We start from the raw sequence: 20,851 nt of genomic DNA on the forward strand, positions 1-20,851 counted from the left end.
GTTGAGACAGACAAACGACACATACAAGAGGTCTCCTGGTGCACAAGCAAAAAGGACCCAATTTGTTTATGTATCCTCATTTTTAGATGCTTGTACTACACGTGTCCTTTTGCTCATGGTCTCTCAGGTAGATGCTATCATGCAACTGGTTGACATTTTTAACTTCACTAACAAGGTTTGTCTCTTGCCAGGTTCCTTCATCTGTGGTCAGCAAATTCCTTAAAATGGTTTACTTCTCTGGATGCTCTACACTTCCTCTTTCTCAAGGGTACACTTTAATATCTCCAAGCCCCAGCTTTATATTCCCAACCAAGGGTTCTACAGGCCTCTCATAGTCCCCCACAACTCCCCTTTTTGTATTTGTGCTACAGAAATCGCCTTTATTATCCACTGCAGGGCCCTTTGCAGCAGAGAGATAATTCAGGGTAACATTAGTAACACAAGTAGAATAACTACCAGAACAATCAATCCAGCCTTGATTTCAGACAACAATACCAATCTATGTAAAGCAACAGGAACATTGAAAGACCTTGATACCTTGTTTGAGGTATAATTACACCATGCAGTTTCCCAACACCCAGGTTTCCCACACACCTTGTTTCCCAGGTCACTGAATTTACAGGATTCCCATTTCCTGGCACCACAGTTGCCATGAGCACTTGGTTTCTTGGGCCCTGATTTCCTGGGCCACAGGTTTCCCAGGGAACTGGTTTTCCAGGATACTGGTTTCTTGCACCCCCATTTGCCTGGCACACAGGTTTCCTGGGACACCGGTTTCCCACACCCCCAGTTGCCTAGTACATCATGGACTGGCCACCCTGGTTCCTGCACCCTCAGTTTCCTAGCACCCCAGTTTCCTGGCAACCCAGTTTCCATTGCCCCTAGTTTCCCACACCCCCTGGTCCCACACCACTGGTATCCTGCACCCCTAGTTTCACATCACCCTGGCATCTCATGCCCCCAGTTCCCCAGGATCCAGGTTTCCCACGCTTCTGGTTTCCCAGGTCACTGAATTTAGAGGACTCCAGTTTCCCAGCACCAAGGTTTCCATGAGCTCCTGGTTTCCCTGGCCACTGTTTTCCCTGGCCACTGGTTTCCTGGGGCACTGATTTTCCATATCAATGGTTTCCTGCGTGCCCAGTTTTCTGGCACCCCGGTTTCCTGGCACACTGGGGTCTCCTCACCCTTGTTTCCTGCGCCTCCAGTTTCCCTGAACCCAGGTTACCTGCGGTTCTGGTTTCCCACACTCCCCTGTTCGAGTACCACTGTTTTTTCACACCCTGTTTCCCGTGCCCCTTTTTTCCATTCACCCCAGTTTCCTGGCAGCCCTGGTTTTCATGACCCCTGTTTTCTATGGCCCTGGTTTCCTGGGAAACTGGTTTCCTGGGACACTGATTTTCCAGGACGCTGGTGCCCTGTGACCTCAGTTGCCAGGAACCCTGGCTTAGCAGTTTTGTGCAGCTGTGCTGCTGAGATGGCTTCTGCAAAAAGCATCTAGAAGCTCTCTGCAGGCCCCAGACTATAATCATCAGCCAAATCAAGGCCAAAGTTGCTGCTGACTAGGGCCAAGGCAATTGGCGATGGTCACAGCACCTCTGGGAATCACATAGAGGAGAAAGAAAAACACAAGCAGCTGCATTTGCCACTGGAGAAGGGAGCAAAATCCTGACTAAAGTTGAAGTCTGCTAGAAGGGAGGGGTGGGGGAAGGTGCTTTAAGATCTGGTCACACTTCTCATTACCCGACTCTGGTGTCACTGTCTGTGCAGTGCAGGGTAATAAATGAGAGAGTTTTCTTTCCTTCACTCTGTGTTGAGTCTGTTTTGCCGTGTTGTTGATTACAGGATGATCTCTCCCTGTGCTTAGCTTGACTCCTGAGCCTCTCAATAGATATTTTCTCCCCTGTTCAACTAAGAAGGGGAGTGATAGACTGACTTTGGTGGGCATCTGGCCTCCAGCCAGGCCTAAACCACCACACAGACTAATCTCATGGAACTGGGACCTCACTGCTTCCTTGCACCCCCTCAGGATGCTGGGAGCTGTGCTACCCTTGTACCACACTCTGCATCACACACCCCATGTGACACTGGCCCAGGAGGAGCCCTGAGGCAGTGTGGGGGGCAGAATCCCACTTCTGTGGGGCTGGCTCTTCTGCTTGATAAAATACATCAAGGCTTTACTCAGCATCAGATCCACCTGCACACTGCCTCAGTCTACCTTAAATCACAGACTCCAATTTTCTGCTCTACACATCCATGGGCAGGCTTTGTCAGTAATTGGCCTCAGTGGGGCCAATTAACACTTTAATTAACACTTGAGCTGTTTCTCCTGACCTTAACTCTTGGAGAGATTGCATCAGTCTCCTCACAGGATCTGCAGTTCATGGAATCAGCACCAAATACACCACGGGGTCATTAAAATTGAAAAAGCCCTAACGAGCTATGTGTCTTCCCATAATTTTCTTCAGGGTTTTTAGACTTGTACAGCTAATTGGAGAAGTTTCAGGACTCTAATTAAAGTGGAAGATTTCAATGAGCACTTAATTAAATAAAAAGGAGGATTTAGTATTTTCAGGCTTTTTAGTTTTTGAATTTACAGAAGTGACAGGAGCTTTCTCCAACTGATAATGAACCAGAGGATCTCCTAAGCAGGTGTGGAAAGGTCACAACAGCTGTTTCCCTGAGTTCTCACACTGCTTAGATGACCTTCCTCTACACCTCCCCAACCCCACCATGTCTCCAAGGGATGCTTGCGAGTTGCTCTCTTTTCCTTCATCAGGCTTCTGCACTGAGTCTGCAGCTGAATGTTGCAGCCTCTTTGCCACAATTCCCACCCTGTTTACCCTGAGGACTGGCTGGAAATAGAAACAGAATTCTGCCTCATTTTGAAAAAAAATATTAAAAAATAAAACACATTCCCCAACTATGAGTAAAAAACTGTAAGGGGGTGGAGTAAATCCCAAAAGCAAAGGACAGGGCACATGGCCAGGGAGTCTGCTGAACAGGGGCCTTGAGACACAGTCCATTTCCTCAGGGCAGGTGGAAATACCCAAAAGGCAAGTTTCAGTGCACAGTGTGACAGTGCCCTGACACCCCAAGGACTCAGGAGGATGTTTATTTCTCCTCCTACTTTTAAGGCATATCCCCAGAGCTCCTAACTTAGTCTGATCTGGGTAAAAGTTGATTGGTTGGAAATATTCAGTCAATGAAAATGTGCTTGTACCTTTTTAAATGTGAAGAAATTTCTCGGGCTTTTCTTGCAGAGCTCCAGCACCCACTTTGGCCTTATTCCTGGCCAGATTTCCTGCCCAGAGACTTGTCACAAACTCCTGTCCCTAGTGAGCTCCCTGCCCAGCCTCCTGTGGTCACTTCTACTTGGCTGTGTCCCCTGACCCCAGGCCCATCTTTAGAAAATGAAATTGGAGTTTTTTGGGGGAACATTTTACTGTCAAATGAAAATGTTTGTTGATGATGAAAATATTAGTGAGTCAGGACTGAGAAAGAAATGGACTTGTGCTGTATCAAGGGCCAAACTGCTATGTGTGACATTGTTGTGGGAGTGTGCTATAGGCCCCCTGATCAAGAGGAGCAGGTTGATAATGCATTCTATAAGCAGTTAGAAACAGCCTCAAGATCCCAGGCACTGATCCTTATGGGGGACTTCAACTATCCAGATATTTGCTGGGCAAGCAACACAGCCAGTCGTGTGCAGTCCAGACAATTTCTGCGGTGTGTTGAAGACAATTTCCTGCTACAGCTGGTGCAGGAGCCTACAAGGGGAGGGTGGGTGCTGGACCTTTTTTTCACTAACAAGGACGGGCTCATTAGGGAAGTGAAGGTCGGGGGCAGCTTGGGACAAAGTGACCATGAAATGGTTGATTTCAAGATCCTGGGTGGAAGAAACAAGCCAAAAAAATAGGATAGCTACCCTGAATTTTGGAAGAGCTAACTTTGATCTCCTCCGCAACTTAATAGGGGCTATCCCGTGGGCTACACGGTTTGAAGGAATGGGAGCCTGTGAAAGCTGGCTATTACTCAAACAGTGCTTCTTCCAAGAACAGGAACGATGCATCCCTGTGTGTAAGAAATCGGGAAAGAGAGGCAGAAGACCTGCATGGATGAACACAGAGCTATTGAGTAAACTCAAAGAGAAGCAGAAGGTCTATGAGCTGGGGAAAAAGGGTCTGAGCACCTGGGAAGAATACAGGAATGTGGTCAGGGCCTGTAGCGATGCAACTAGGAAGGCTAAAGCCCTCTTGGAAATGAAGCTGGCAAGGGACATAAAGGATCATAAAAAGGGATTTTTTAGATACGTTAATAGTAAGACGATGACCAGGGATAATGTAGGACCCTTGCTGAATGAGGAGGGTTTCCTGGTAACGGGGGATGCTGAGAAGGTGGAGATACTGAATGCTGCCTTTGCTTCGGTCTTCACTTCAAAGGCCCCTCGGGACCCACAGATCCTGTATGAAAATTGGAGTGTTGGGGAAATGAAGAATTTCCCTCTGGTTGAGGTGGGGGAGGTCCAGGAGCGGCTCAAAGGGATTAATGCACACAAATCCATGGGCCCTGATGGGTTTCATCCACGTGTGCTGAGGGAGCTGGCGGAGGTGATTGCTGAGCCGCTCTCTATCATCTTCAACAGGTCTTGAAGGACAGGAGAAGTGCCTGGGGACTGGAGGATAGCCAATGTCACTCCAGTCTTTAATAAGGGCAAGAAGGAGGATCCCAGTAACTATAGGCCAGTCAGCCTCACCTCTGTCCCAGGAAAGGTAATGGAACAGCTTGTTCTGGATGCCATCTCCAAGCAATTGGAAGAGAAGAAGGACATGAGGAGCAGTCAGCATGGATTCACCAAGGGGAAATCATGCTTGACCAATCTCATAGCCTTCTTTGATCTCATAACCGGCTGGGTAGATGGAGGGAGAGCAGTGGGTGTCATCTACCTTGACTTCAGCAGGGCCTTTGATACTGTCTCCCATGACACCCTGATAGCAAAGCTGAGAGAGCACGGGATAGATGAGTGGACAGTGCGTGGGTTGAGAATTGGCTGTCGGACCAAGCCCAGAGGGTTGTGATTCGAGGAGCAGAATCTGACTGGAGGCCTGTTACTAGCGGTGTTCCCCAGGGCTCGGTGTTGGGTCCAGTCCTGTTTGATATCTTCATTGACGACCTTGATGAGGGAATAGCACCCACCTTCAGCAAGTACCCAATGATACAAAGCTGGGAGGAGTGGCTGACACGCAGGAACACTGTGCTGCCATCCAGCGAGACCTGGACAGGCTGGAGAGCTGGGCAGTTAGAAACCAGATGAAGTTCAACAAAAGCAAGTGGAGAGTCTGGCACCTGGGAAGGAACAACCGTTTGTTTCAGTACAGGCTGGGGGATGACCTGCTGGAGAAGAGCTCAGTGGAGAAGGACCTGGGGGTCCTGGTAGATGACAGGTTGGCCATGGCCCAGCAGTGTGCCCTGGTGGCTAAGAGAGCCAATGGGATCCTGGGGTGCATCGGGAGGAGTATAGCCAGCAGGTCAAAGGAGGTGATCCTCCCCCTCTACTCTGCCCTGGTCAGGCCCCACCTGGAGTATTGTGTCCAGTTCTGGGCTCCTTGGTTTAAAAAGGACAGGGATCTCCTGGAGAGAGTCCAAAGAAGGGCCACGAAGATGTATAGGGGCCTGGAACATCTCCCCTATGAGGATAGGCTGAGTAAGCTGGGACTCTTCAGCCTTGAGAAGAGAAGACTAAGGGGGGACCTAATTAAAGTTTATAATTATCTGAAGCAGGGGATGCAGGGGGAATCAGCCAGCCCCTTTTCAGTGGTCTGTGGGGATAGGACAAGGGGCAATGGCTGTAAGTTGGAGCACAGGAAGTTCCACACCAACATGGGGAAGAACTTTTTCCCAGTGAGGGTGACAGAGCCCTGGGACAGGCTGCCCAGGGAGGTGGTGGAGTCTCCATCTCTGGAGATATTCAAGACCTGTCTGGACGCCTATCTGAGTGATATGTCCTAGGGAGCTGCTTTGGCAGGGGGGTTGGACCAGATGATCTCTCGAGGTCCCTTCCAACCCCTACAATTCTATGATTCTATGATTCTATGATTCCATATTAATTACATCATGCTCAGTATATAAAAGGGGGGCTGGTGGGAGGAGGAGGAGGCAGCTCCAGGACATGCATTTTTGTGCACATCCAGAGTTGTGTGATTCAATGAGATACTGCATTTGTGTATCACCTGTTTCATATATTTTGCTTCAAAGTCCTGTTATCATTGTTAGATCTCTCTTTCTGCTATTCTAGTAAACTATCCTTACCCAACCTGTGAGGTTTTGTTTCCTTTTATTTGGGTTTTTTCCCTTTCCCTTCACTCTCCCTCCCCCCCAACTTGTCCCCCCACCCTCTTCCTTTTAAAGAACAAGTGACTGTGTGGTGCTCAGCTCTCAGCTGGGGCAAAACCACATCTACTAAAATCCAAAACAAATCTATTCTTAAAAACATGAAAATTCTTACATTAAAGTTATATTAATTGTCTCTTAAGCGACATCTACATCAATCTATTCAGCATGATTACATTTCATTGAATCAACAGGGCCAGCCATACAATGAAGAAGATGATCAGTTGGTTGCTGCTTAGAAACATCCAGTCATCAGTTTCCACATGGCATCCTTGAGCTCCTGGAACATCAGCCTTAGATGAGGGGGTTGACTGCTTGTGGAACCACTGATTAAAGAAATACCTCTACCAGGTTAAGTGGTCTGTGGAGACTGGACAAAGGCCAATGGCTTCAAGTTGGAGAATAGGAGTTTCAACACCTAAATGGAGAAGAAATATTCACAGTGAGGGTGACAGAGCCCTGGGACAGGCTGACGAGGGGGGGTGTGCAGTCTCCTTCTCTGGGGGTATTCAAGACCTGTCTGGACACTGACCTGTGCGATCTGTCCTGGGGAGCTGCTTTGGCAGGGGGGTTGGATTCGATGATCTCTGGAGGTCTCTTCCAACCTCAATTCTGTGAATCAGTGAATCTATAAATAGGGAGGAGATTGAGAGGCTCTTCAGGTAGGCAAACATGTCAGTGCTGACAAACAAGGAGTCCACTCCCAGGCCCTCAGCTGGGGTGAAACCACAACAGGAAGGCATGTGGAAAAGGCTTTGTGCCATCCCTACTCCGAGGGGATCCTCAGCACAGCCCTGAAGATCTGCACATAGGACACCACAATGAGCACAAAACAGCCAAAACCTAAAGAAGCTCTGACCACAATTTCCCTGAGCGAGGCCCGTAAGCAAGAAAGCTTGAGGATCTGGGAAATTTCACAGAAGAACTGGTCAGCAGCATTGCCCTGGCAGAGGCGGAGTGAAAAGATATTTGCTGTGACAATATATTTAATAAGGAAATAAAAATTATCTGCTGCTTTATTCTGTCTGAGATGAGTGAGAAAGTGTAAGGAACTTTGCAGACAACAAGATCACTGATGTAGGGGGAGAAGGTCCTCCAAGCCCGGCAGTAGATATTCCCTTGCAGCCAATGGAGAAGACCATGGTGAATGAGGCTATTCCTCATCAGGCCATGCTGGATGATGTGGAACAGTGATTCTACATGCAGCCTGTAGACATCACCATGCTCAGGCAGGTGCAGACACCTGAAGGAGGCTGTGACCTCATAGGAAGCCTGTGCTGGAGCAGGTTTGCTGGAAGGGCTGTGGAGGACCCAGGCTGGAGCATTCTGTTGCTGAAGGAGGGCAGCCCATTGAAGTGACCCACCCTGGAGCAGTTGGTGCTGATCTGAAGCTATGTGGGAAGGACTTGGAGAGGTTCATGCAGGACTGTCTGCTGTGGGTGGAACCCAATGCTTGACCAAGGGTGCACTGTGAGGAGTCCTCCCCTGAGGAGGAAGGAGTGGCCGAGACAATGTGTGATGAACCGACCCCAATGCCCATTTCCCCATCCTCCTGTGCTGCTCAATTAGAGGAAGGAGAGAATTAGAGAGTGAAGGGGACCCTGGGAGAAACAGGGAGGGATGGTGGGGGGTGTTTTATTTTTTTTTTTCTTTCTTTCTCATTCCTCTGCTCTCTTCGATTGGGTAATGAATTAGATGGGTTTATTGAGAGTAACTCAGGAGAGTGACCACTGCATGATCTCTCCCTGTCCTTATCCTGACCTTTTGTTACATCTTCTCTCCCCTATGCAGCTGAAGAGGGGGAGTGATAGAGCAGCTCTGGTGAGCACCTGGGTCATTCCAATTCTAAAAGTGGTTGAAGAGGAAGAAGTACATGGGCATGTGGAGTTAAAGGTCGTAGGCTACAATAATGATCATTAAACTCCTGCCCAGGAGAGCAGCCAGGTAGATGCCCAGGAAGAGGCAGAAGTGCAGGAGCTGCAGCTCCCATGTGTCTGCAAAGGGCAGGAGGAGGAACTGGCTGATGGAGCTGCTGTTGGACAACTGCTGACTCTGGGTATGGAAAAGTGTTTTCAGAAGTAAAAGACAGGAGTGAGGAGAGATTTATAAAAAGGAAAACTAAAATCTTCATTTGTCTCACAAACTCCCAGGTGTGCATGAGGAGCAGAAGCCTCTCCCATGGGCTCCCAAAGAGACATTCCTGGTCTTCAGTTATGGGTACAGGTGCATGGGGGTGACACACAGTTTCCATCAGATCAACCCACTCTCATGGAGAAGGGGATCTTGGAAACTTGCCTCTGCCCCCAGTAATTCCCATGGGAGCTGGGACCAGCAGCTCCATGGCAGAAGGTTTTGATTTTTGTGCCACTGAAATTGTGACAAGAGGAATCCCAGCTGCAATGGGTTTGTGGCAGCCATAGGTCAGAGCTGCGTCCCCTTCCAGCCCCAGGGCTGCAAAGCAAGGATAAGGGGTCTGGAGTGACACTCACAGGGGGAAATAGTCACCTCCCTGTCCCTGCCTGGGGTTCCTGTCTCATGGGGAGACATAGAAAGGTGATTCTTCTGCCCAGCTCTGGTTTGGTCAGGAGAAACAACTCTGCTGGACAGAAGGATTTCTCCCCAGACAAAGGAGGGAAAGGCAATAAAGACTTAGTGTCTTTCCAAGTTAGTTACTTGGAGCTCCAGGGACACCTCACAGGAGACTCTGGGGAATGGAGTACGTGATGTATTCTCCTGCTCCTCTGCTGGGAGCTGGGCTGGGCTCCTGGGATGGAGGGAGCTCACTGCAACCCAGCAGCCCTGACAAGAGACAGCTCTGCCCAGGAGCAGCTCCTCTGCCAAGCACACAGGGCTGGGGACACTGCCTGGAGGCACCGAAGGGAGGCCTGTGAGGCTGAGAGAGCTGATGGATGCTGAGAGCTCACTGGAGGAGAAATCTCCACAGCACTCTGCCTGGTATGTCTGTGGGTGCAGGGCAATGCAGGTTCTGTTCCTGAAGGGATCTCCTAAAGCTGGGACATGGGGCAGTGTGTGGGGTCTGTCAGGAGGACAGGTTCTCTCTAGGACCAGAAAGTGCTGCCTGGAAGGGATGCCCTTCTGGCCCATCAGAGGGACGGGGCAGGACAGCTGTCTTCTCCTGGGCATGGTTGCAGAGGTGTGAAGCAGCATGTGCACCCAGGGGTGCCGAGGGCTATCCCTGCATCATGAGGGCTCTGTGCTGGGGTAAGGACCCTGCTCCTACCAGGGTCAGCACTCACCCTGCCTGCTGGGCTTCCATCCATGTTGGTGCACAAAGAAGCTCTGGGTGGAAAGTGTGACCCATGGAAGTGTAGGGTCCTTCTGCTGTCAGAGTCTGCTGCATCGGCCAGGTTTGCTCCCAGCTCCAGTGGATCCCTGGCAACTTCCCAGACACTTTTCAAGAACACCAAGGACGTAATTTCTACTCCAGGTAAAGAGACTTTGCTTTGGATTTTCTGCTCTTGTGGACTGGGTGGGAAGTGAGAGCTTTGCAGAAGGCAGTGCAAACTCATTGGTCATTAGGACTTGTCAGAGCATGTCCAGTGCCCTGATGCGAGGAGGGGTCTCCAGAGCAGAGCTGAGCACAGGGCAGGTCAAATGAGATCTGTGAACACAGAGCAGGAGGTGACATGGACAAAGAGAAGCTTTTCCAGGGACAGGTCCAGGCAGCAGAGTCATTGTCAGGGAGGGAGAGGTAGCTGCTCCCAGAAATGCCATGGAAGTGGGGATTTGGTAAATCTCTGATATCCCCTGCAGTGCCAACACTGATGTTCTACAGGGAACACCAGGGTGTGATCACAGAGCACCCAGCACAGGGCAGCTGAGACCAAGGCTGATGGACAGAGCAGCTCTCCCCACTCTGCATTCAGGGGAAGGTTTCACTGGCACTGCAGCAGCAATGTCAGGGAGTTCTGACAGAAGAAACACTCCTCAGTTGCAGTGAGGACAAAACCAAAGCTCCAAAGCTCTGCTCTGCCCTCGGCTGAAACTGGAGTGACAGTGCTGAAAAGCTCATTCCTATTCACAGGGGATTCAGTCTGAGATCACACCATCCTTCTATTTAGTGACTGCTGCAAGGCAGGACTGAGTTCTCCAGAGCCCACAGCTGACCCTCCTCCCAGCAGTGGCATGCAATACAAAGCAGACCTCCCAAAAGGAACCTGCCAAAATTTCTCCTGAATACAGAGAGTCAATCTCAGGGTATTCAATAAGAATTTGAAGAGGTTTTCCTCAAAGAAGAGTTCCTGAATTCTCACTGTGCCTTCTCCTCCTTGGACAGGTCTTCACAGTTGACAGCAGCAGATGTCCAACAGAAGCTCCATCAGCCAGTTCCTCCTCCTGCCCTTTGCAGACACACGGGAGCTGCAGCTCTTGCACTTCTGGCTCTTCCTGGGCATCTACCTGGCTGCCCTCTCGGGCAATGGCCTCATCATCATCACCATAGCCTGTGACCACCATCTCCACACCCCCATGTACTTCTTCCTCCTCAACCTCTCTGTTACTGACCTTGGCTGCATCTCCACCACTGTTCCCAAATCCATGGCCAATTCCTTGTGGGACATCAGGGCCATTTCCTACACAGGATGTCTGGCTCAACTCTTTTTCTTTGTATTTTCGATCTCCACAGAGTACTATCTTCTCACTGTCATGGCCTATGACCGCTACGTTGCCATCTGCCACCCCCTGCACTACGGGACCCTCCTGGGCAGCAGAGCTTGTGTCCACATGGCAGCAGCTGCCTGGGCCAGTGGTTTCTCTATTCTGTGCTGCACACTGCCAATACATTTTCCCTCTCCCTCTGCCATGGCAACACTGTTGACCAGTTCTTCTGTGAAATCCCCCAGATCCTCAAGCTCTCCTGCTCACATGCCTACCTCAGGAAAATTAGAGTCATCGTGGTCGGTGCCTGTTTAGCTTTTGGGTGTTTTGTGTTCATTGTGGTGTCCTATGTGCAGATCTTCAGGGCTGTGCTGAGGATCCCCTCGGAGCAGGGACGGCACAAAGCCTTTTCCACATGCCTCCCTCACCTGGCTGTTGTCTCCCTGTTTCTCAGCACTGGTGTGTTTGCCTACCTGAAGCCCCCCTCCATCTCCTCCATATTTCTGGACCTGGTATTGGCATTTCTTTACTCGGTGCTTCCACCAGCAGTGAACCCCCTCATCTACAGCATGAGGAACCAGGAGCTCAAGGATGCCATTTGGAAACTGATGACTGGATGTTTCTAAGCAGCAATAAACTGGTCATCTTCTGCTGTATATCACTGGCCATGTAACTCACATTAGGAACAGTCTGTACTTAGTTGATTTTTAGTTTTGGGGCTTTTTCTGATTCTGTTTTCCGTAAGTCTCAAAATCATGGTTCACCTTCATCCCATTCCCACTGCTCTATCTCCCGGTCTTCTGTTACCTAGATGCTGAGTAATGATGAGCTGTGCACGTGTTGCATCATGTCTGCCTCCAAGGGGTCAAAATATTCCTCCCTTACAAAAACAATTTAGCAGCACATTTTCATCAGCTGAATCACTTGACTACTTAGGAACTTCCAGAAATCTACCTATGGCAGCAGAAGAGATAATGACCTTCCCCTGTACCTGCATAACTGCTGGTCGTTTCCTTTCATCTGCCTCATCATTCCAGTGTTTCCACCTCTCCTGATGACACAGCCATGCTTAAGGACATGTTTTCAGCAGACTAGGTGGACATGTGCACTTCAGTTTGCTCACAGGTTTCCACCTCTACTTGCTCTCTGGTGATTCAGAAACTGATAAAATGTTTGGTGTCTGCTTTGAGCTACAGAGAGTTGGAAAATGTCCCATCTTTAAGAATTCTAGTGTACTGCTCTGTGAAGAGGTCAGTGTGTTAATAATTGACCTTTCTATGTATCTCATTGAAACTATTCTGGGAGAGAATCTCATCTGAAAGCTGACCCCCTTCACACGCTGCTTGGCCGTAGCAGGTAGCTGAGGAGAGAGATTTCATGGTTATTAAACTGTGTCATGTGTAACTGCTGTTTGTTGTCAGAGAAATCTGTCTGTGCCTCTGAGCACAGATGATGCCAGGAAGAGTGTTGGGAGTCCCAGGAGGCCAGTGAGGGAACTGCCAGGCTTGGGGAACAGCAAAGTTCTTCATACAGGGTTGGATCTGAATAGACTGCTTTCCCTGCCTGTCCAGATCTCCTTAGGAGACCTCTGGACCAGCATCCATTGCAGCATGCTGCTGAACTTTCTTCCATGATCCCTTTTGGTTTATATCAATAAACACATTTTTGCCTCTCTCTTAAGAGTGAAGGTCCCTCCTATCTATCCCATCTGCAACAGTTGGGGAATGGCCTGTTGGAGAGTGACAGGGTACCTGGGGTCCTGGTAGACAGTAGGATGACCATGAGCCAGCAATGTGCCCTCCTGGGTAAGAGGGCCAATGGCATCCTGGGGTGTATTGGAAGGGGTGCTGTTACTAGGTCAAGAGAGGTCTTTCTCCCCCTCTTCTCTGCCCTGGTAAGACTTCACCTGGAATGTTTGGTCCAGTTCTGGGCCCCTCAGATCAAGAAGGACAGAAAACTCCTTGAAAGAATCACAGAATCACAGGGTTGGAAAAGACCTTTAAGATCATCAAGTCCAACCATTCCCATCCTATGCTAAACCAGATCTCTAAGTACCTCATCTACCCTTTTTTTGAACACATCCAGGGATGGTGACTCAACCCCCTCCCTGGGCTGCCTGTTCCAGCCCTGACAACTCTTTCAGTAAAAATTTTTTTTCTACTATCCAATCTAACCCTGCCCTGGCACAGCTTCATGCCATTGCCCCTTGTCCTATCTTCTGTCACCTGGCTGAAGAGACCATCGCCCACCTCGCTACAACCTCCCTTCAGGTAGTTGTAGGCAGTGATAAGGTCTCCCCTCAGCCTCCTCTTCTCCAGGCTAAAAAGCTCCTGCTCTCTTAGCTGCTCCTCATAGGATTTGCCCTCCAGCCCCTTGCCCAGCCTGGTTGCCCTTCTCTGCACTTGCTCAAGGACCTCAATGTCCTTCTGATGGTGAGGAGCCCAGAACTGTACCCAGCACTCGAGGTGCAGCCTCACCAATGCTGAGTACAGGGGCACAATCACCTCCCCAAACCTACTGGCCACACTGTTTTTGATACAAGCCAGGATGCCATTGGCCTTCCTGGCTGCCTGGGCACACTGCTGGCTCATATTCAGCCTGCAGTCACCCAACACCCCCAGGTCCTCCTCGTTCTTGTGTCGATAATTGGGATGGTGTTTTTACACACCTTCCCCAACTGAGGGCAGAAGTCTCAGGAGTTGGCATTATTAGGTTCAGTAGTGATGGATGCCTGTGTAGTCTTTAGTTACTCCTGTTGTACAAACCAAAAAGGCCAGAATGTTAATGCTACTTTAAATGCTGATAGAAATGCCACTGCATGGGGTAATTATGTTTCTCCTAATGTCTCTGTTCTGTCTCTATTCCAGTAACCCTTCCTGCAGGTGTATTCTTAATATGTGGGGACCGTGCTTGGGGAGGTTTTCCCTCACGCCTTAATGGTGACCTTGTTTGATTCAAATACTTAAACAACTAATTAACAAATCCCTTAATTCGGCTGTTTTGCTTGTGCAAGAAGAAAAAGAGGGAATCGTGGGAGCCTGGCTGGCCGATCAAGGCCACAGCTACTTGGCTTGCAAAACAGCCTTAAGAATTCACTAACAAGGGGCTGAAAAGCCTGGGAATGAGAACCTGTAACGAGATCTCATGGTACTTTGAAATTCCATTGTGGTGAGAGAGACCTGATACGATGCAGATGACCTTTTCCCCCTCTATGCTGGCCCCTAGTTATGTAACCCTCAGATGTATAGAAGCAGCTACCAGCTTGAATAAAGTGAAGTGATTGCTTTTAACCATATTGGAGTGCAGTCTGTTCCTAGCGACGCTCCGAACTTCCAAAGCCCCTGGATATAAATAATTTCCCAAGATCTGGATTTTGGACAGGGGAACTCGCAACATCCCTCTATGACAAAATCCTCTGGCCTCATAATCCCTCTATGACACAATCCCCTGCCCACACAATTCATCTGTGACACAAACCCCTCACCACACAATCCCTCTATGAAACTATCCCCTGACCTCACAATCCATCTATAACACAATCCCCCTGGCATCACAATCCATCTATGAAACAATCCCCTGGCCTCACATTCCCTCTATGACACAATCCCCTGGCCTCACTATCCTTCTATGAAACAATTCCCTGGACACACAATCCCTCTATGACACAATCCCCTGGCTTCAAAATCTCTCTATGACAGAATCCCCTGGCCTCACAATCCCTCTATCACACAATCCCCTAGGCTAACAATCTATTTATGACAAAATCATCTGGCCTCACAATACCCTGGCTTCACAATACCTTGACCTCACAATTCCCTGGTCTCAAAATCCTGTGGCCTCTACAAACCATCTAAGACACAATCCCCTGTCCTCAAAATCCATCTATGTCACTCTGCCCTGGCCTCACAATGTCTCTATGATGCAATCACCTGGCCTCACAAACCATCTATCAAAAAATCCCATTGCCTCACAATTGACTGGCCTCATAATCCACTGGCCTCATAAGCCCCTGGCCTCACCATCCATCTAAGACACTATACGCTGGCCTCCCAATCCCTCTATGACAAAATCCCCTGGCCTCACAATCCTTCTATGACAAAATCCCGTTGCCTCAAAATTCACTGGCCTCTACAATCCCCTGGTCTCACAATCCCCTGGCCTCTACAATCCCCTGGCCTCTACAATCCATCTATGACACAATCCCCTATCCTCACAATCCATCTACATCACTCTCCCCTGGCCTCACAATCCCTCGATGACATAATCACCTGGCCTCACAATCCGTCTATGAAACGGACCCATTCCCCTTGCATCACAGTCCCCTTGCCTCACAGTCCTTCTATGACACAGTCCCCTTGCCTTCCAATCCACCTATCACGCAGCCCCCAGCCTTGAAGTCCCCTTGTCTCTCAATCACAGAATCACAAATGTCAAACAGATCTGTGAAGATCACCAAGTCCAACCATTCCCATCCTAATCTAAACCAGATCCCTAAGTACCTCATCTACCTTTTTTTTGAACACTTCCAGGGAAGGTGACTCAACCACATCCCTGGGCAGCCTGTTCCAGGCCCCAACATCTCTTTCAGTAAACTTTTCTCTACATCCTCCCTTCAGGTATTTGTAGGTAGTGATAAGGTCTCCCCTCAGCCTCCTCTTCTCCAGGCTAAAAAGCCCCAGCTCCCTCAGCTGTTCCTCACAGGATTTCCTCTCCAGTACCTTCCCAGCCTGGTTGCCCTTCTCTGGACTCACTCCAGGACCTCAATGTCCTTCTTATGGTGCCCAGAACTGGACCCAGCACTCGAGGTGTGGCCTCACCAATGCCCACTACAGGGGCACAATTATTTCCATTGGCCTACTGACCACACTATTTCTGATACAAGCCAAGATGCCATTGGCCTTCCTGGCCACCTGGGCACACTGCTGGCTCATATTCAGCCTGCAGTCACCCAACACCCCCAGGTCCTTCTCTGCCTGACAGCTCTCCAGCCAGTCTCCCCCAGCCTGTAGCGCTGCAGGGGTTTGTTATGTCCCATGTGCAGCTCTCTGCACTTGGCCTTTTTTAACCTCATCCCAGTGGTCACAGCCCATCAGTTCAGTCTGTTCAGATCCCTCTGAAGAGCCTCCCTACCTTCGGTTTGACAGGATCTGTCTTTTGTAAACCTATGTTGACTGGGCCTGATCCCCTGGCCATCACACATGAGCTGCATGACAGCTCCCAAGATGACCCTCTCCATGATCTTCCCCGGGACTGAGGTCAGGCTGACAGGCCTGTAGTTCCCTGGATCCTCCTTCCAACCCTTCTTGTCTGTGGGTGTCACATCTGCCAGCCTCCAGTCGAGTGGAACTTCCCCAGTCTGCCAGGATTGCTGGTAGATGATGGAAAGGGGTTTGGCAAGCACATCTGCCAGCTCTCTCAGCACCCTCGGGTGAATCCCATCTGGCCCCATTGACTTGTGTGTATCTAACTGGCCAAGTAGGTCACTCATCATTTCCTCTGAACCATGGGAACTTTGTTATTCTTCTCCTCCCTGTCAGTCAGTTCCTGAGGATGAGCACTCAGGGAATATCCATCCTTACTATTAAAGACTGAGGTAAAGAAGGAATGAAGGACCTCAGCCTTGTCCTCATCCCTTGTCACTAATGTTCCCTCTGCATCCAATAAGGGCTGGAGATTCTCCTTGATCCTTCTCTTACTGTTAATGTACCTATAGAAAGACTTTATTCTCTTTTACAGAACTGGCCAGTCTGAGTTGCAGTTCAGCTTTAGCCCTTCTGACTTTCTCCCTACATGATCTCTCTACATTCCTGTAGTCGGCCCAAGACACCTGCCCCTTCTTCCAAAGCTCGTATTTTCCCCTCTTTTCCCGAAGATCTTCCTGGATCTCCCTACTCAGCCAAGCTGGCTTCCTTCCTTGCTGACTCCTCTTCAGACAGGCTGGGACAGCCTGTTCTTGTGCCACCTTTTTGAGGAGCAACCAACCCTCCCAGACTCCTCTGCCCTCAAGGGCTGCCTCCCATGGAATCTTATCGAGCAGCTTTCTGAACAGCCCAAAGTCAGCCCTAAGGAAGTCCAAGGTGCTTGTTCTGGTGTCTACCTTCCTTACTTCTCCCAGTACTAATAATTCTATCAGCTCATGATCACTGTGCCCCAGGCATCCTCCAACCTTCACATCCCCCACTAGCCCTTCTCTGTTTACAAACAACAAGTCCAGCAGGGCACCCTCCCAGAAGAGAAAAATGCCAAGGGCAGGGGCATTAGGAGGGGGTTCCCCAGAACAGGAAAGCCCTGAGCCCCCCAAGGTAAGAGGGGCCACCTGCGGGCTCCGCGGGGAGGTTTCTGGCAGGGTAGGTCTTCCAGTCCCAGCTCCTTTGGTTTGGGAGCTGCGGTTGGATGTTTGGCACATTGCTAATGAACGGTCGCTCCGGCCTAGAAGAGCAACATCCCAAGGGCAGGGGTATTGGGAGGGGTTTCCCCAGAACAGGAAAGCACTGAGCCCCAAGGTCAGAGCGGCTGCCTGCATGCTCTGCAGGGAGGTTTTGAGCTGGGTATGTCTTTAAACCTTGGCTCCTTTGGTTTGGGAAATACCTCTATGCATTGGGCATGTTGCCAATGGACGGACGAACTGGCACAGAAGAGAAAATTCTCGAGGGCAGAGGCATTAGGAGGGGGATCCCTGGAACAGGAGATCCCTGATCCCCAGGGTCAGAGGGGCTGCCTCCGAGTTCTGCAGGGATGTTTCGGGCCGGGTATGTCTCTCATCCCCGGGTCTTTTGGTTTAGGAGCTACATCAGGCACTGTGCACGTTGCCAATGGACGGCTGCTCTGGCTGAGAAGAGAAAAATCCCGAGGGCAGAGGAAACAGAAGGGGGTTCTGGTAACAGGGAATGATCTGATCCCCGGGGTCAGAGGGGCTGCTTGCAGGCTGTACGAGGAGGTTTCAGGCCGTGTGTGTCTTTAAGCCCTGACTTCTTTTGTTTGGGAGCTACGGCTGGGCATTTGGCACATTGCCAATGGATGGCCGCTCTGTCCCAGAGGGGAAAAGTCCTGAGGGCAGAGGTGTTAGGAGAGGGTTCCCCAGAACAGGAGAGCCCCTGTACTGTGAGCAGGGGGAAGAAGGGAGCAAGATCATGGCTAAAGGGAAGTCTGCTTAGAATGGAGGGGTAGGGGAAAGGTGTTACCGAGAACCCTATTTTCCCCAGTCCTACCCCGCCCCTGTACTGTGAACAGAGGGGAAGAAGGGAGCAAAATCCTGACTGAAGTCTGCTAAGAAGGGAAAGGTGGGGGGAAAGTGTTTTAAGATCTGGTTACGTTTGTTTTAAGATCTGGTCATGCTCCCAAATCCGTTTTTTTTTCTTCACTGTTCTTTGTAGCTGTAGTGTAGTGTAATAAAGTAGAGTAGTTTCTCTCTTCTTCACTTTGTGTTGAGTCTGTTTTGCCCATGTCATTGACAGAGTGATCTCTCCCTGTCCTTATTTTGACTCCTGAGCATCTTAATATATATTTTCTCCCCTCTCCAACTAAGAAGGGGAGTAATAGACTGACTTTGGTGGGTGTCTTGCCTCCAGCCAGGGCTAAACCACAACAACATTAATAACAGAAGGAGGGCCAGGGACAATCTCTCACTTGTATTGAATGGGGGGGGAACCATTGTGGTGGAGGATGAAGAAAAAAGGCTGATGTACTTAATCCCTTCTTTGCCTCAGTCTTCAGCAGTACAATCAGTTGTCTCCTGATACACAGATCCCTGATTGGAAAGATGGGGATGGGAAGGAGACCAAAGCTCCCATAATCCCAGGGTAATTCCTAAGTGACCTACTCAGCTGCTTAGATCTGTACAAGTCAATGATTCCAGATGGGATACACCTGAGGGTACTGAGGGAGCTGGCAGAAGTACTTGCCAAGAATCCTTCCCTTATTTACCAGCTATCAAGGATGACCAGGGTGGTTCCACCTGACTGGAAGCTGGTACATGTGACACCCATCTACAAGAATGGCCAGAAGAATGTCACGGGGAACTACAGGTCTGTCAACCTGACCTTGGTGCTGGGGAAGGTGATGGAACAAATCATCCTGAGTGCCATCATGCAACACATGCAGGACACTCAGGCAATTGGGCCCACTCAGCATGGGTTTAGCAAAGGCAGATGGTGCTTGAAGAAGCTGATCTTCTTCTATGACAAGGTGACCTGCTCAGTGGATGAGGGGAAGGCTGTGGATGTGGTCTGCATAGTTAAGCCTTCATCACTGCCTCCACAGCATCCTCCTGGAGAAATCTGAGCACCTTACCAGGGAGACATAATGCCAAGAGAGCACAGCTTTTTGTTACAGAATGTCTGCATCACACAAGACTGGGAGCTCCTGGGTTAGGAATGGGATAAATGTGAAGAGATTCCCTTGAAGCCCCTGGGGAAGGCCATGGTCAGTAAGGTTGTTCCCCCACCGCCCATTCTGAATGATGTGGAACACTGATTCTACCTGCAGCCTGTAGACATCCCCACGCTGGAGCATGTGGAGACACCTGAAGGAGGCTGTGACCTCATAGGAAGCCTGTGCTGGAGCAGGTTTGCTGGCAGGGCGGTGGAGGACCCAGGCTGGAGCAGTCTGTCGCTGAAGGAGGGCAGCCCATTAACGTGACCCACCCTAGAGCAGTTGGTGATGATCTGAAGCCATGTGGGAAGGACTCACGTTGGAGGGGTTCATGGAAGACTGTCACCTGTGGGTGGGACCCAATGCTGGAGCAAGGGGAGACTGTGAGGAGTCCTCCCCTGAGGAGGAAGGAGCATCAGAGACAATATGTGATGAACTGACCTCAATGCCCATTCCCATTCCCCAACCACATGCTGCTCAGTTGGAGGAAGGAGTGGAGAGTGAAGTGGACCCTGACAAAAAGAGGGAGGGATGTGGGGCTGTGTTTTAAAGTTTGGTTCTTTTCCTTTTTCCTCATTGCTCTACTCTCTTTGGACTGGGTAATAAATTAGATGGGAGTGATAGAGCAGCTTTAGTCAGCACCTGGGTCAACCCACCACACATTCAACAAGAGGTTGAAGAGGAAGAATAAGTACATGGGGGTGTGGGGTCAATGCTCATAGGCTACAGTAATGATCATGAAACTCTTGACCAGAGGAGCAGCCAGGTAGATGCCAGGAAGAGCAAGAGCTGCAACTCCTGTGTGTCTGCAAAGGGCAGGAGGAGGAACTGGCTGATGGAGCTGCTGTTGGACATTTGCTTCCTCTGGCTATGGGAAAGTGTTGCAGAAGTAAAAGACAGAAGTCAGGAGAGGTTTATATACAAGGAAAATTCAAATGCTTCATTTGTGTCACAAACTCCTAGGTATGGATGAGGAGCTGAAGCCTCTTCCATGGGCCAGCGCTGTGTTCCCTTCCAGCACCAGGTGTGCAAAGCAAGGATGAGGGGTCTGGAACGACTGGCCTGACTCCCTTCTTTTCACAGGGGACAAGAGTTGCCTCCCTGTCCCTGCCTGGGGCTCCTGTATCATGGGAAGACAAGAAAAGGGGATTGTCCTGCCCAGCTCTGGTTTGATCAGCAGAAAGGACTCTGCTGGACACAACGATTTCTCCCCAGCCAAGGGAGGGAACGTCAGAGAGGACTTCAGTATTTTTCCGTTAGTTCCTTGGAGCTCCAGGGACACCTTGCAGGAGCCTGTGGGGAATGGAGTGTGTGATGTATTCACCTGCTCCTCTGCTGGGAGCTGGGCTGGGCTTCTGGGACAGTGGGAGCTCATGAAACATTACAGCTCTGGCCAGGAGCAGCTCCTCTGCCAAGCACACAGGGCTGGGGACACTGCCTGGAGGCACCGAGGGGAGACCTGTGAGGCTGAGAGAGC

General features: G+C 50.0%; 1 pseudogene across 1 annotated transcript; it reads left to right on the forward strand.

Annotated features, from left to right (window-relative positions):
* Positions 1-10,707: 10,707 nt before the first annotated feature.
* LOC311198421 (olfactory receptor 14A16-like) lies at positions 10,708-11,630 on the forward strand (annotated as a pseudogene). Its single transcript has one exon. The product of its transcript is annotated as an olfactory receptor 14A16-like (transcript).
* The last annotated feature ends 9,221 nt before the right edge of the window (positions 11,631-20,851 follow it).

Source organism: Gallinula chloropus (genome assembly GCF_964237585.1).
Source record: "Gallinula chloropus genome assembly, chromosome: 18".
NCBI lineage: Eukaryota > Metazoa > Chordata > Aves > Gruiformes > Rallidae > Gallinula > Gallinula chloropus.